Genomic DNA, 16,075 nt, shown 5'->3' on the forward strand with positions numbered 1-16,075 from the left:
TTGCCTGTCGCGTTTGTAGTTGTTGCTGTTGTTGCGGAAGCAATACAGAGCTGTGGTTGCGGCTGCCACTGTTGCGGGCCGGTAGAAAGAGAGTTTTGACGTATTTTATAGCTTTCGGGTTTCGACTATTCGAGGTAGGGGTGCTTTCCTTAAACTCATTATATTTCCAAGAATTGTTATAAATCAATATTAATGCAAAAATATATTTTGGTGATTGTGAGAGTCTTATAGATTGAACTGAGTTGCTTTGGATTATTGTGATTGTTTTTTTGGTGGGATTATTGACTGTTTGAGAAGGTTGAAACTCTGAGTTAATGATTTTGTTAAATCGGCGGTTGCCCAGCTAGTTTTCTTGAGATTTGGAAATGTTTCGTTATTGAAAATGAGTTGACTTTTGAAAAGATTTAATATTGGAATTTAGTTCAATTCTGAAAATAATTTGGTATTAGAAATGATTTTATATTGAAATTTGGTTTAAAACAAATTTGAAAAGGATTTGATATTGGAAACAGTTTGATTATTAGAAATGAGTTACTGTTTGGAAATGGTTGAGTAGGGTTTGAGGAATGTTTGGATGGGACCCGAGAAGGGTGGCAGAGTCCGAATTTTAAAGGAGATGTTGTCGAAATTTTTATAAAAATTAGAAAAGCTTTGTTTGAAGTTATTATTTAGAAAGATTTGGATTTTAAGGATTATATGATTTGATTTTGAGTTATTAGAAAAAGGATTACGTTTAGAGTTTTGTTTTATTTAGAAAAGAATGAATTATGGTTGAGGAAGTGCGAAAATGATGATTTGTAAATGAATGAGACATGTGACCCCGGATAAGAAGCAGTGGCGTTGTCCACTTGCTCCAGGAAAGGGATGAGGAAGAAGAATGATGAAAATTAAGTTTGAATAATGAAATTGAATTGAATGATATTGAGAATGGATTTGAAAATAAAATTGAATTTGATTGAGATATATGTGACCAGGTACGAGGCGGTGGCATTGTCCACTTGCATCGGGTATATGTTGAGACTCCGAGTAAGATGCAGTGGTGTTGTCCACTTGCTCCGGATAAGAGTTCTAGCCTCCGGACAAGATGCAAGAGTTGAGTTCTGTCACCGCTTGCTCCGAGTTGAGAATTGTAACACCACCTGGGTAAGAGCCAAGGATGAGGTGGTCCCTTTGCTCCGGGTACGCAGGTAAGATGCAAGGGTTACAGTGATATCCCACTTGCTCCGTGTTTGGTGTTCTGTCCAGGGTTAGCTACCGGACATGATGGGTTTGGCTTTATAATCGACATATGATCTCATCAGCTATAGGATGGCATGCATCATAAGCATTTGTATATTTGACTGAATGTGCATTTGTTTTGGTTTGCCTAATTGTTTAGTCATGTTTATCTGCTACTTGTATTACTTATTGTACCTAAATTCTACTTGTGATTTCCTTGTTTGTATTGTATGTGTGTGCAACTGAGAGGTCTCTCATACAAGTGGTGGTGAAGCTGAGGGTTGTTTTATTGATGTGACTATTTGATTGCTGATTTTATTGAATTGCATGACTTGGAGGCCGTGATTGTTTTCTGATTGAGGTTTTAGTAAAATATGAAAAATCAAGCAGGTTAAGCATGGACTTAATAAACCTATGCTTGTAACAGGTTGGTCATTCATAAAGTCTAAGAAACTAATTAAGATTTTCTTATAAGAAAAGAAAGGTTTGGATTTTTGGATAATTAAATATTGGTTTTGAAAATATTTCATAGGACGAATGATAATCACTGCCTTGAAATCAATTCTTATCTTTAAACACATCTTCTTATATCAATTCTTAAACCCTCTATTGAGAACCCTTTCGAGAACGATGTTCTCACTCCCCTACAGAATTTATTTTTCAATGACAAGTTTAGAAAACTTTGGCTCGAAGCTGCGATCGAAATACGGAGTTCTATGTATATATTTATTTTTCATTTTCTCGGAGATCCTTCGTCTTTTCGAGTTAGAGACCTCACTTCTTTCTCAGCTAGCTCGAGCGCAAAAGCGGGCAACCGATGCTGAGTCGAGGATCACTGCTATGCTTGCCGAGGCAGAGACACTAAAGACTGAGGTTTCCAAGTTGAAGAAAGAGAAGGACGGTCTGCTCACAGATGCCATGGATGTGATTTAGGCAATGAAGGAGACACTGAAAGCTCAAGTGCAGGTGTTGGCCCCTGTAGTTGATGTGTCTGTCAAGGGCGCATTTCGAACCGTGATGGATGGAGAGATTGTGGATTTGGAGTGATCTTTTTATTTTTTATGCAAAAAAATTTTCTAAGTTTGTAAGCTGTTTTTGGCATAACAATTTCCTTTTAAGTTTGTAAGCCGTCTGTTCGGCATGTATATTTCTTTTTGCGAACAATTTCCTTAAGTAGGTAAGCCGTTTTCTTGGCGACTTTAAACTGCTTTTGGTGGCCTTTTTGGTGGGACATTTCATTATGGATGTAGGCCTTGTGGTGGGCTGTTTTGAGTTTATGTTTTGTGGATATCCGTGTGGTGGCCTTGGGGGTGATCGGTCCCCGGGGTAGCTGTTTAGTTCGTGCTATTTTTGCTCGAGTATAAATTTTGTAAAATTTAAAAGAAGAATGACTTTATTTAATGTTGGGACTCATTAAAACCTCCTATTGTTTTCAGGATAGGAAAGAGTACTCGAAGAAATGAGAATACATAACGAAGGAAAAGAAAGTAAAGGTAACACTAAAGAAATTAAAAACTACAAAGCAACTAAATAAATTTAACAAAGTTACCAAATCGGTATGGCTTTCTTATGAGTAGTAACGCCGTAGGTTTGTGGCATTCCATGATCTCAGCAACTCGGTGCCGTTAAATCATTCCAGTTTGTAGGCTCCTTTCTCGATTACAGACTTGATTCAGTAGGGTTATTCCCTGTTGGGTGTGAGTTTCCCTTCTCCCGGGATGGGAGGACCGATGTCGTTGCGTTGCGTTGCAAGACTAGCTCTCCTTGTTTGAAGTCCCGTTTTACCATGCCTCATTTGTACCTTAGATTTATTCTTTGTTTCAAGACTAGCTTCCTAAAGTGTTCTATATTTATGACTTCATCCACGAGGTCCTGCTCCGCGTCATCATCGTGTCCTCCCACAGTTCTCCGCGGATTGGGTTCCCCGACCTCTACCGGGATGACGACTTCTAGGCCGTATGTCAGTCGGAAAGGGGTTTCTCTAGTTGAGGTCTGGGGGATGTTCGGTATGACCATAGGACGGATTCCAGTTCGTCGGCCCAAAGACCTTTGGCTTTGTCTAGTTGTTTATTGAGACCTTTCACGATGATCTTGTTGGCCACTTCTACTTGGCCGTTGGTTTGCAGGTGTTCCACCAAGCTAAACTTCTGTAAGATGCCAAGTCCTTTTAGGAACTCCTTAAAGCGTTTGTCTGCAAACTGGTTCCGTTATCCGATATTACAATATCGGGGATACTGAATTGGGTTACGACTTCTCTCCAAAATAATTTTTGGCATTGAGTGGCTGTAATAGTGGCCAGCGCCTCGGCTTCGATCCACTTTGTGTAGTAGTTGGTAGTGGCTATGAGGAATCGAAGCTGCCTGAGGGCTGTGGGAAGGGCTCTACAAGGTCGATTCCCCACGTTCCGAAAGGGCAATTTGCCGTTATCGTACTGAGCTGGTGGGGGACTTCTTGGTAGAGGTAAGCATGAACTTGGCATTGCTTGTAGGTTTTAACTAGTTGGAGGGAGTCTTTGATGATGGTGGGCCAGAAGTACCCAGCTTGAATGAGTTTTTGGGGTAGGGTTTTGCCCCGATGTGATGGCCACAACATCCTTCGTGGATTTTTACGAAGTATATAGTTCGTGTCACCAGGTTCTATCCACTTGAGGAGGGGTTGGGACAATCGTCGTTTGTAAAGCTGCCCTACTATTATGTTATATTTTATGGCTTCTCGCTTTATATACTTTGATTCCTTTGGATCCCCAGGCAGGTCCCCATTGGTGAGGTACCGGAGGATCGGGAAGGTCTAGGAGTGTTGGGTTGGCACGGTCAAGTCGGTCGAGGTCGTGGCCATGACGGATGGTGTCTTGATGACTTCCTGGATTAGGGATCAGTTCCCCGGGACTGACTTGGTACTTGCCAGTTTAGAGAGTAAATCAGCCATTGTGTTTCGTTCCCTGGGAATGTGCTAGATGGCCAACTCGTTAAACTTGGCGGTTAGTTCCTTGACTTTGGATAAGTACTGCTGTTATAGGGGATCCCATGTTTGGTAGTCCCCGTTTATTTGGGAGCTAACTACCTGAAAATTGCTGTAGACTTCTAGTACTTTCGCGCCGACTTCCTTGGCCAGCATCAATCTGGCTAAGAGAGCTTCATATTCGGCCTGGTTGTTGGAGACCAGGAACTCGTATCGAATGGATTGTTCGATAGCAATCCTGTTTTCGTTCTCCAGTATTATTCCTGCTCCCCCTGATATGGCGTTTGACGAGCCGTCAATGTGGAGTTTCCATAATTCTGTGGGTTTACTTCCTAGGGTAATTTCGACTATGAAATTTTCCATGGCCTGAGCCTTAATTGCGTTCTTGGGCTCGAATATGACCTGTATTTTGATGGCTTGACCGACCAAGCGAGCATCCGTCCTACCAAGTCTGACTTCTGTAGCACTTTTTTGACAGCCTGGTCCGTCTAGACTATGATGGGGTGGCTCTAAAAGTACTGCCGAAGGCGTTAAGACGCTGTGAGTAGCGCGTAGGCGAGTTTTTCGAGTCTGGAGTAGCGCATCTCCACATTTTAGAGAACCTTACTTATGAAGTATACGGGACTCTGTGTCTTTTGTTCATCTTCTCGGATGAGTGTCGCCGCTAGTGCTTCCTCTGTCATGGATAAGTAGAGGTATAATGTCTCTCTCGTTCTGGGTTTTGAGAGTGTGGAAGGCTCCTCTAGCACTCTTTTGATGTGTTGGAAGGTTTCTTCACATTCGGGTTTCTATTTGAAGCTATACCCTTTTTCATGAGCTCTAAGAAGACAATGGCCTTTTGGGCCGAGGCTTTGAGGAAACGTGAGAGGGCAGCAAGTCGCCCGGTCGGCCTTTGGACATCTTTGAGATTTGCGGGGCTGCTCATCTTGAGGATGGCCTTGCACTTTTTTGGGTTCGCTTCTGCTCCCCATTGCATGATCATGAAGCCTAGGAATTTTTCGGCCTCCATCCCAAAGGCACACTTCCTCGAATTGAAGCGCATCCGGTGCTTCCTCAAGGTGTCCAGTATGAGTTTGAGGTCGACAATGAGCTCCTCACTTGTTTGTGTTTTGGCTAGTATGTCGTCAATATAGACCTCCAGTTTGGTCCTTGAGAGGTCTTTAAAGATCTTGGTGACGAGCCTTTGGTAGGTAGCCCAGCGTTCTTTAACCCGAAGGGCATGAATGTGCAATAGTACGTGTCTTTGGGGGTCATAAACTCTGTTTTCTCCTCGTCTGGTCGGTGCATGGGTATCTGGCTGTACCCAGAGTAGGCGTCCATGAAGCTGAGGTACTGGTGACTCGAGGCGGCGTCTACCAGTCTGTTGATTTTTGGCAGGGGAAAGGCATCCTTTGGACAAGCTTTGTTCAAGTCCATGTAATCGATGCACATTCACCATTTGCCATTTGCCTTTTTTACCAACACGACATTGGCCAACTAGGTTGTGTAGGGGAGTTCCTGGATGAAGCTTGCTTCAGGCAAGCTTTTGACTTGCTTTCTGACCTTGGCTGCTTGGTCTGCGGACATTTTTCTTCTCCTTTGTGCTATTGGCTTGGCTTTGAGATCCACGGCTAGTCAGTGGGATATCAGATTTGGGTCTATACCTGGCATGTCGGCTGGAGTGAATGCAAATAGGTTCCTGTTTTGTTTTAGGAGTTCCACGAGGTCACTTTTTAGGTTGAAAGGCAGATTCTTGTTAATGAATATGAATTCGTCTTTGGTTTGCCCTATCGGTAGCTTTTCCATGTCTCTCTCTGGTTTTATTCTGGGTTGATTGTCTTGGCATGTGTCCAGGTCGGCGAGAAAGATTCTCGCCGTAGCTCGGGATTGTTTTCACAGGACTAGACTGGTGTTGTCATATTCCACCTCGATTTCTCGGTCACCGTGAATTGTTCCAATGGTTCCGTGGTCGGCTTGGAACTTCATGATGAGAAACTTGGTAAATATAGCGGCAGAGAGGTCGTTGATGGTTTTTCTCACTAGGATAATGTTATATGCCTTGGAATCCTTTAAGACTATGAACTCGGAGAGTATGGTCTTTTTTTTTGGCTTCCAGTTTCAATGGTGACTGGTAGCACTATGGAACCGTCCGATTTGAAAAAGTTATCTCCGAGCTCGGTTACTCCAATATGGTGGCTTTGTAAGTTTTCATTTCGGAGTCCTAGCTCGTCAAAGGCTCCTTAGAGAAGGATGTTGGAGTTGGCTCCGGTGTCCAAGAGGATCCGCTTTACTAGATCGGTTCCAACCCTGGATGATATGATGAAAGGGGCGTCTTCCTCCAAAGTGTCGTTCTGGAAGTCATCAGGGGAGAATGTTATTATTGTCGGGAGGAGAGAGGTTCTTTTTCATCCTTTACCACCGGTACTCGAAGATCCTTGTTTAGTGCCGACTTGGATTTTTTCGGCGCATCTTTCTCGATGATGATGCTCACTATGATTGTCGGGTTGGTTTCTGAGCCTGCCTTATCATCTTGGAATTGTGTCATTCCCGTTCTTGCGATCTCTCCTTTTTGGTTTTTCTAGGTTTTTGAATGATTTTGGCTAACTCCGAGAGTTTGCTATCTCGGATGGCTTGTTTGAGAGCATCTTTTAAGTCAAAGCAGTCTTGAGTCTTGTGTATGTATCCTCTGTGATAGTCGCAGTACAGGCTTTTATTACCGCCTGTCCGCTCTTTCAGTTATAGGGCCTTTAGGAGAATGCATCGCTCCACTATCACGAGATAGATCTCCGTGATTGGGGCTGGCAGGGGGTGTAGTTCGTGAACTTTCCCACCCTGGATGGCCGGTTGGAGGCAGTGGATTTGAAGTGCTCTTTTGGAGTGTCTTTGGACGGCAGGTTACCTCGAGGTACCATGCTGCCGTGCTGCCGTTTATTGGCTGCCATGGCTTGGCTTACCTCCTCGTCGTTTATGTATTTTCTTGTGACGTTCTAGATTTCATGCATGGTCCAGACTGGTTTAGTTGTGAGGTACTTACGGAAGTTTTCATTCATGAATCCATTGGTCAGACAGAGGTTGGTCACTGAATCTGTGAGTCCGTCGACCATTAGGCATTCGTCATTAAATCTGTCGAGATACTTCCTTGTGGACTCGTCTTGCCATTGCGTGACTCCAAGCAAGTTGATTGGGTGCTTCGCCTTTGTGATTCTGGTGGTGAATATTTGGTGATTTAACATTCCTAGAATTTCTCTATATAGAAGGCAATAACTTGACAATTGGTAGTTCCTATGAACTCGACTTCCTTACTTCCATGACAAGGTGTAGAGAGCTGAGACGTTTGGAAATAGAATGCCAAACCGCATTGCCAGTAGTAGGAGCAAGTCTTCCCAAGTGAATTGCGAATTTCTCCCACTCTCTTGAACACTTACGAGTAGAATCTTGCGCGCTTCATGGCGCCATTTCACTAGTAATAGGAAACAAGCAATTTGATAGTCTTATTTTTCTCAAATAATAATTTAAGTGGTCCATTTCCTACTACAATGAAAATGTTACAAAAGCTTCAGTCGTTGGACTTGGCCAGCAATGGACTACAGGGATCCTCAGCTAACGAGATTTGTGAAATTTAGAGACTAGAACAGGAGGTGTCTCTGATGAACAATAAGCTTTCGGGGGTGATACCAGCTGGCTTTGGAAACATGAGCTCCCTCCGAATACTTTATTTGGGCTCTAACAGATTTTCCTCTGAGATACCTTTTTCCTTTTGGAATTTGATAGATATCTTACAAATCGATTTATCATCCAATGCTTTGATGGAAAACTCCAACCTCAGATTGGGACATTGAGAGCTATTATACTATTAGATTTATCAAATAATCAGATCTCAAGCAACATTCCTTCCATAGGTTCTTTAAAAACTTTGCAATCTCTTTTCTTTGATAGGAATAAGTTACAAGAATCTATTCCTGTGTCACTCAACGAAATGATAAGCTTGAAAACCTTGGACTTATCTCAAAACTTTTTGTCTGGTTCAATTCCAAAATCTTTAGAGTCTCTTGCTGATCTTAAATATGTGAACTTTTCCTACAATAGACTAGAAGGAGAGATTCCCAGTGGTGGACCATTTGAAAATTTTACTGCCAATCTTTCATGCATAATGAAGCTCTTTGTGGCAAACCTCAGTTTTTAGTGCCTCCATGTGCTAACCGAGTTGGGAAAAAGATCAAGGAAAAAGCTGCTTCTGAAATGCATACTGCCCATAGTTCTTTCAATAATTTTGGTGGTTGCATTCATAACAGTTCTACAGAGGAAAAGAAAAATGGGGTAAATCAAAATGAAAAGAATTCATCATCCACTTTAGGAGCACTAAGAAAGGTTTCCCGTTATGAACTTGTGCAAGCAACTAATGGGTTCGATGAGAGTAATTTACTTGGAAAGGGGAGTTTTGGTTCTGTGTATCACGGAATACTCTGATGGATTGAAGGTTGCCATTAAAGTGCTTCATTTGGACTTGGAAAATACTTCAAAGAGATTTGAGGTAGAATGCAATGCAATGTGCAATCTACGCCATCGCAATCTTGTTAAGATTATCAGCAGTTATTCCAATAATCTTGATTTCAGATCCTTGGTGATGGAGTTCATGTCAAACGGAAGCCTTGACAAATGGTTATTCTCAGATAACTATTGTTTGAATTTCTTACAAAGGTAAGGTTGAGCATAATGATAGATGTTGCATCTGCATTAGAATATCTCCATCATGGTTCTCCAACGCCAGTTGTTCATTGCGACTTGAAACCTGCTAATATTTTATTAGATGATGACATGGTTGCACACGTTAGTGACTTTGGCATTTCCAAACCTCTTCGACGAAGGACAATCTAAAACTCATACCCAGAATTTGGCTACACTTGGCTATGTTGCACCAGGTGATGCTTTTTTTATCATTTTTTCAAAAATACTATTTGTATCCAAAAATTATTCATTAATATATTTGTATATAAATACATGTGTAGTTTAATTTATTTTCTATATATATTTGTATTCCAATTGTATTTTATACTAATTGAAGATTATAATAACGAATTTTAGTGTACATATAATATAACATGATGGTCATTTTTTACTCTTTCTTGTATTCACTATTGTACCATCTAATTAAATATAACACATGAGTACATCACACAAGTTAGGATAGTGACTTACTGTGCAAAATATATGAGAAATGCTACAGAATCATTAAAATTTATTATTTTTGGTCATTAATTAGTCATTAATATTTAAGAATATGAAATAAAATATATTATTAGATTATTAGACTAAAAAAATTAAATTAATAATTAAATAATAAATAAAAATAATAAATTCTAGGCCTAACATTTCTCAAAATATATTTACTTGATAATTGAGAAAAAATAGTACTTTTTAAAAAATATTAGGAAATTAAAACAAACTAACTGTCCTAATTACATTAATTGGTATTTAATGTTCAATCAAATTAGATGTTTAGCTGAATGAATTATGTTATATTTATATTTAATATATATTTTATATTTTAACATATATTTTATATTAATGACTAATTTTAGTATATATTTGTTATTTTTTTATGAATAATTTTGTTTTTAATATTTTTAAACTATTTGAATTTTATATATACTTCGATCATTTATTAATAGTCAATTCTTAGTCAATTTTTTTTGTAATTCAGTCCATCATCACCTGATCGCTACTGTTCACTATTTATATAAGTTATTGTTATGGTGCCTAAATTTAAATGCTTAACACAAACATAAAGAAGTGATGAGGTCCACTTATAATTTCTCTCTCATCACAAAAAATTAATCATGTTTAGACAAGTTAGGCAACAATTTAAAAAGCACCATAAAATCTCTCGTTTATATAATGATTACTTAGTCTCCAACTATCTTAAAATCCAAATATAATGTTAGATTTCAGAACTTAAAAAATTAATTACATAGAATCTATCTCTATAAAATTAGAAAAAAAAATGTGTATTTCTTATACTCTTTTATGAGCACCACTTAATAGAATCTATCTCGTTTCATATAGTTTTCCCGTGGATGTTATAATATTCTTGAATTATTTGGAATTTTAAAATTATTTTACATTATTAATATTATAATTAATAATTATTTTAGTTTAATCGATTTTTTTTTATGGGCAAAGCTTAAGAAGAAAATTCAAACCCACCCGATTCAGGTACAACAAGAAATTTGGACCGTAAATCAACTTCTTCAGCCACTATGATAAAGCCGAAAACAAGACTGCCTCTCTAATAACCTCAAGGTTCAAAAACGCTGCCGCCCTGTCAAGAGTTTCAAGCCACCGCCTGTCACTGCACGCAACTTTTCCAGGACGCCGCCAGTCTCTGACCACTGCTGTGCCGCTACAATACCTGGCGCGCTTTTCTCTCCGGTTGTGATACTTTCATGGTCGTCCAGAGTTTCGACAAGACACCGCTGATCGTCTTCTCGCAGTCATAGGTACAAAATTGGGTTCCATATATGCCGTTTTGCATCTCAAAGACTTGGTGAACTGCCACCTATTCCTCTTCTGACCTTCGTTGTTGTCCCCGCCACAGGTGACTTCGTGTGCGTGCTATTACTATTACAGGTAAACACTATCTTCTATGGTTTTTCCTTGCTTTTGATTCACTGCGAAAATTTGAATTTTACTTTTATTTATTTTAAAAAATGTAATAATTTTTCAACGGTCTATCTGTTTTTTTTTAAATATTGTTAAATCAATTTTTTTGCATTGTAATACCCATTTACTGGTTTTATACTTATTTTAGTTTAGGATTTAGCAATTTGTCTTAGTCGATACTAGTTCATAGTATTTTGCTAGTAATGCATGTTAATATTTTTTGTTGCTTGCAAATTGATGTTACTTTAAATGTGATATTGCTATTGATTTGTGGTTATTATATGGGCATATATGTGCTGTTGAATTTTGTTCTCCTAGTATGTAAATAAAAGTTAAAACTTAAAATGATTTTTAATTGGCACATGACCGATTATTGTTGTAAGCTATTGTGATGATATGATATTTATTCATGATCGCTAAATTTATAAGTTTGTTAATTGAATAGACTCAAAATTGTTTAAAATCTGCATTTTTTTTGTAATCAAAATTTTGTACTTCTTTTTTTTCTTTTGATTACTTTTCTTTGAGTTTGAGCCATGTGACTTTTTCTATAGTAAATTTTAGTGATTTGATAAATAATTTTTGTCTGTAAAGATAATGTTATGTAGAATGATGGAACTTATTATTAAGCTTTGTTAATAATTTATGCCTAATTATTATTGTGTAGTGTTTAATTTATTAGGCAAAAATAAATAACATACATATTTTGGTGTTGTTTGGTTTCTTCATTTGTAAGTCTAATTTTTGGAGCTTTATCCGAAAGCATTTTATCTTGTAGTACTTAGTACTCAGATCTTAGTTTTATTACAGTATTGTTTATGTTCAGATTATTTTCTTGCAAATGTCATTCATGGGAGAGGACGAGATAATGGATGAATGTGTGTATGAGCATGAGGATAGTATTTTTTATGATGAGAAGTATTCTGGTGATGAGTCATATTTAGATGAGTTGCAGTTGCAAGAGCAGGAAGAAGAGTTGGGTGATGAGTTAGACGGTGAGGAAATATTTAAAGAATTGACAGATTATGATTATGATGATGCATATGGATTGGATTCAATTGAGAATTTATTGAAACTTGACTTTTTAAGCATTGGTGAGGTTAAAGTTGACAAGTTTCACTTTGGAACCCTACCCATTGCTTTTGAATTTTACAACAGATTTGCAAAGAGCAGGGTTTTGGTGTGTGAAATTTGAACTCATACAACTGAACCGACAAGTGTACCGGGTCGTCCAAGTAATACCTCAGGTGAGTGAGGGTCGATCCCACGAGAATTATTGGATTGAGTAAGCTATGGTTATCTTGCAGATCTTAGTCAGGCGAATAGAAAGATAATTATTGTTGTTGTAGGCGCATAAACAAAACAATAAAGAAAATAATAAAGAACTACTATAGAAACAATGATGAAAAATCAATTAAGGCCTTGGAGATGCTTGTTCTTCCAAATTAATACTTCTTACTAACTACTTTAATAATGAGTGATTCATTCAATGGCAAGGCTGTAAGTGATTAAAGCTGTGGCTAGTAGTCATTAATCTCCTCTGATCCAGATCACATGTCGGTGCTAATTGTAACAGCCCAGACCACCCGCTAGCACGATATTGTCCGCTTTGGCACACAAGGCCTCACAGTTTTGCCTTTGACGATAGGGATGATAGCCGAAGCCCCCACACTCACTCGTTAAAATGCGTCATGCTAGGGAGAGGTATCCACACCCTTATAAGGCATGCTTCGTTCCCCTCCCCAACTGATGTGGGACCTTACAATCCACCCCCTAAGGGAGCCCAGCGCCCTCGCTGGCACATCGATCCGGGCTCTGGCTCTGATACCATCTGTAATAGCCTAGACCACCCGCTAGTACGATATTGTCCGCTTTGGCACACAAGGCCTCACGGTTTTGCCTTTGACGATAGGGATGATAGCTGAAGCCCTCCACACTCACTCGTCAAAACGCGTCATGCTAGGGAGAGGTATCCACACCCTTATAAGGCATGCTTCGTTCTCCTCCCCAACCGATGTGGGACCTTACACTAATGGTCTTCCAATCTGAATGAGGGTGAAGCTTACGCAATTCAGTCTCTGGTGATCCTACTCAAAATACCACAGACAATTCAGATCTTCTGGATTGGAGAATGATGTTCTGTATTCTAGCCTTAACGCCACAGAGACCTCAATTACCCATGACTGACAAGATTTTATGTCACGTATCCCAATTAGCCCGGATACTCTCTTGAAACCTGTGATGTACTCTCAAACTGTAGCTCAATACTATCCGGCTAAGGCTTCGCAAGAGCTCATGTAGAATAAGGGGTCATACTTTCATTCCATCCCAGATTCATAATGATGAAGAACGGCAATATATCATAGAATGGAATCAAACATATATTAGAGTAAAAGAAGTAATGATATTAATCCATTGGAATGAGCAGAGCTCCTATCCTTAACTCAGAAGGTTTGACTGCTCATACTTTACGGAAATAATGTGTCTGTGCTTCTCCCTTCCTGGGAGACCTGATCCTCAGGAGGAAGGAAGTCCCTTATTTATAGTAAAAACTCTAAGACTAAACCTAAAAGATATTGTTCTTAATTAAAAATTACAAAAAGAAAATAAAATAAGTTAAGAAGTGCTAAAATCCACTTTGGGCACACTTTGGTTATGTGCTTCGTATACCTAGCGTTCAACTTGGGCTTCTGGGTGTTGAACGCCCATTAGGGGAGTGAGCGTGCTGTTTTCTTGCTCCCTGGGTGGCGTTGAACTATAGTTTTGGGCGTTCAATGCTGGGCTTACTCCTCTTTGGGCGTTGAACTCCAGTCTTGGGCGTTCAACTTGGAGGCTGGTCCTTCTTGGGCGTTGAACTCCAGAGGTGGGCGTTCAACGCCCGTTTTGGTCAGTGATTTCAAACGAAAAGTATAAACTATTATATATTATTGGAAAGCCCTAGAAGTTAACTTTTCAACACTGTTGAGAACGCATCAATTGGCCTCTATAGCTCAAAATATGCTCGTTGGAATGCACAGAGGTCAGGATTTGACAGCATCTGCTATCCTTTCTTTGCCTCTGAATCAGACTTTGCCAAAACTTATCATTTTCATCCAAAAATCACCTGAAATCATAATAAAAACACAAAAACTCAAAGTAGCATTCACAAGGTAAATTTTGCACTAAAACCTACTAAAACTTGATAAAATATAACTGAAAACACTAAGAAAATGATACTAAAAAGGGTATAAAATATCCGCTCATAAGGTTTCAGTACAAGAAAAGACAAAAACTGGAAGAACTCAAATGATGAGACCTACATGCAAAGATTTGTGTATTTTTGTCAAGGATATAGATTAGAGAAATGGTACACTTTGCCAAATAGAAAAAGGGAACCAAAGACTGAGACAAGAACTGGGTGTGCGAAGCACACTTCCAAGTCAAGTTTGTAGGGGTAACTGGAAGATGGCATGTGACCGGATTTTCAAATGTTCATAATCACGAACTATTGGAAGAACGGTTGAGAAGGTTATTGCCAGGTCATCAAAGTATGTCCAAAGCCGAAATTGCACTCATGAACAACGCACAAGTCACGAATTAGCACATCACAGGTTTATGCTTTGCTAGCAAGTCAAAGTGGTGGTTTTGACAAGTTGAACTATGGTCCTAGAGACATATACAATCAAATAGCTAAGGTGAGGCATGAGATTTCAGAGGATGTGGGTGGAGCATTAAATATTTTGGAGGAGATGGCTACAAAGGATAAATCTTTATAGTATCAAGAGCATCGGGCGACGGATGGAAGGTTACTAAATCTCTTTTAGTGTGATGGTTTTTGTAGAGAGGACTATGAATTGTGTGGAGATATTGTTGTGTTTGATGCTACATACAACAAGAATAAATATAAGTGTCCTTTTGTTGTGTTCACAGATGTCAACCATCACAACCAAACTGTTGTCTTTACTACATGCATTGTAACAGATGAGACTGATGAGACTTATATATGGGTGTTATAATAGTTTTTGGAGGCAATGAATGGTAGAGCTCCATGGTTACTCACCGTGGTTACTCGCCGCCTACTTCTCCCCTGTGGTGTGACTGGTGATGCTGTTATGCTCCTTTGTTCTCGGCACTTTCAGCATCCTCCATTCTCGTACTGCTGTGCTTCTCTACTGCCATTTTGCTTCTACTTTTCTGTCGTCGTTCCATTTGCTTGAGCCATATTCCCTTCTTTTGGTTGATCTGTTTAGTCCATCTTGAATCTATTCCTATATTCTGAATCTGTTCTTTTATTAAGGATTTGTTCTTGCTCCTATTCTTCAAAATTTTTTTTCAAATAGAATGTTTTTAGGATATTTTAGAATTTTTACCCCTAATTTGGTTGTTCTGTTCTCTTATTCTGGATATGTTCTTTAGCTATTTTTCAATTTTTACTCCTATTTTAATTGTTCTGGTCTTCTATTTTTACCATTATTTTATTGTATTAAATTAAAATTAAAATTTTTACTTTCTAACTCATTTAAATAATCCAATCCTAAAAGAACATCTTAATATTTAAATTTAATGCTAAATAATATATTTTCATAAGGTTCAAATTTAACATAAAATTAAAATAAAAATTTATTTTATTTTATTTATTTAAAATAATCTAATTGTCTTATTTACCATCTCTTCTTTTTCTCTCTAACTCAATAAGCCACCTCACTGTATATCCTTTCTTCTCCTCAATCTTATCTCTCCCGCTGCCGCTGCGCTTCCACCGCGTCAAGGTCAGTCTGTTGGCTTAGATCCTTGTAACGAAAATCTAAAGCCGTTGCGGACGGAGATCAAGTAGCATCGGAGAATCAACATGGAACCACAGAGAAGAAGGGACGGTGTCGGTTGAAAGCAAGACCCATACGCCTGAGAGTGAACATCTTGGAACCGAGGTGGAGCAAGGGTCACCGATTACTGGAAAGCTTGAATCCAGTACAAAGGAAAGACTACATGTGACCAAGGAGAAGCTGAGATGACTGTGGAACCAGAGCGTTGGAGAACAAACCGCGTCAAAGCTTTTTTTGCCGATCCAATCTTGCTTCAAGGGTGCACAAACTATAGCGACGAAGGAGATGGTATTAGGCGTTGGGTGACCGGCCTTAACAAAAAAAAAGTTTAACATTTTAATTTTTATTGAATAATATTAATATTAAAATTTTTTTTGATCTTCTTAAAATTAATCTTAAACATGATATTTTAATTTTTTAATATTAAATTAAAAATTTTAAATTTAAATATATTTAAA

General features: G+C 38.8%; 1 pseudogene; it reads left to right on the plus strand.

The window, feature by feature from the left end:
* LOC107615303 overlaps positions 6,406-16,075 on the plus strand; it is an 11,877-nt pseudogene continuing 2,207 nt past the window's right edge.

This window comes from Arachis ipaensis, chromosome B09, assembly GCF_000816755.2.
Source record: "Arachis ipaensis cultivar K30076 chromosome B09, Araip1.1, whole genome shotgun sequence".
NCBI classification, from domain to species: domain Eukaryota; kingdom Viridiplantae; phylum Streptophyta; class Magnoliopsida; order Fabales; family Fabaceae; genus Arachis; species Arachis ipaensis.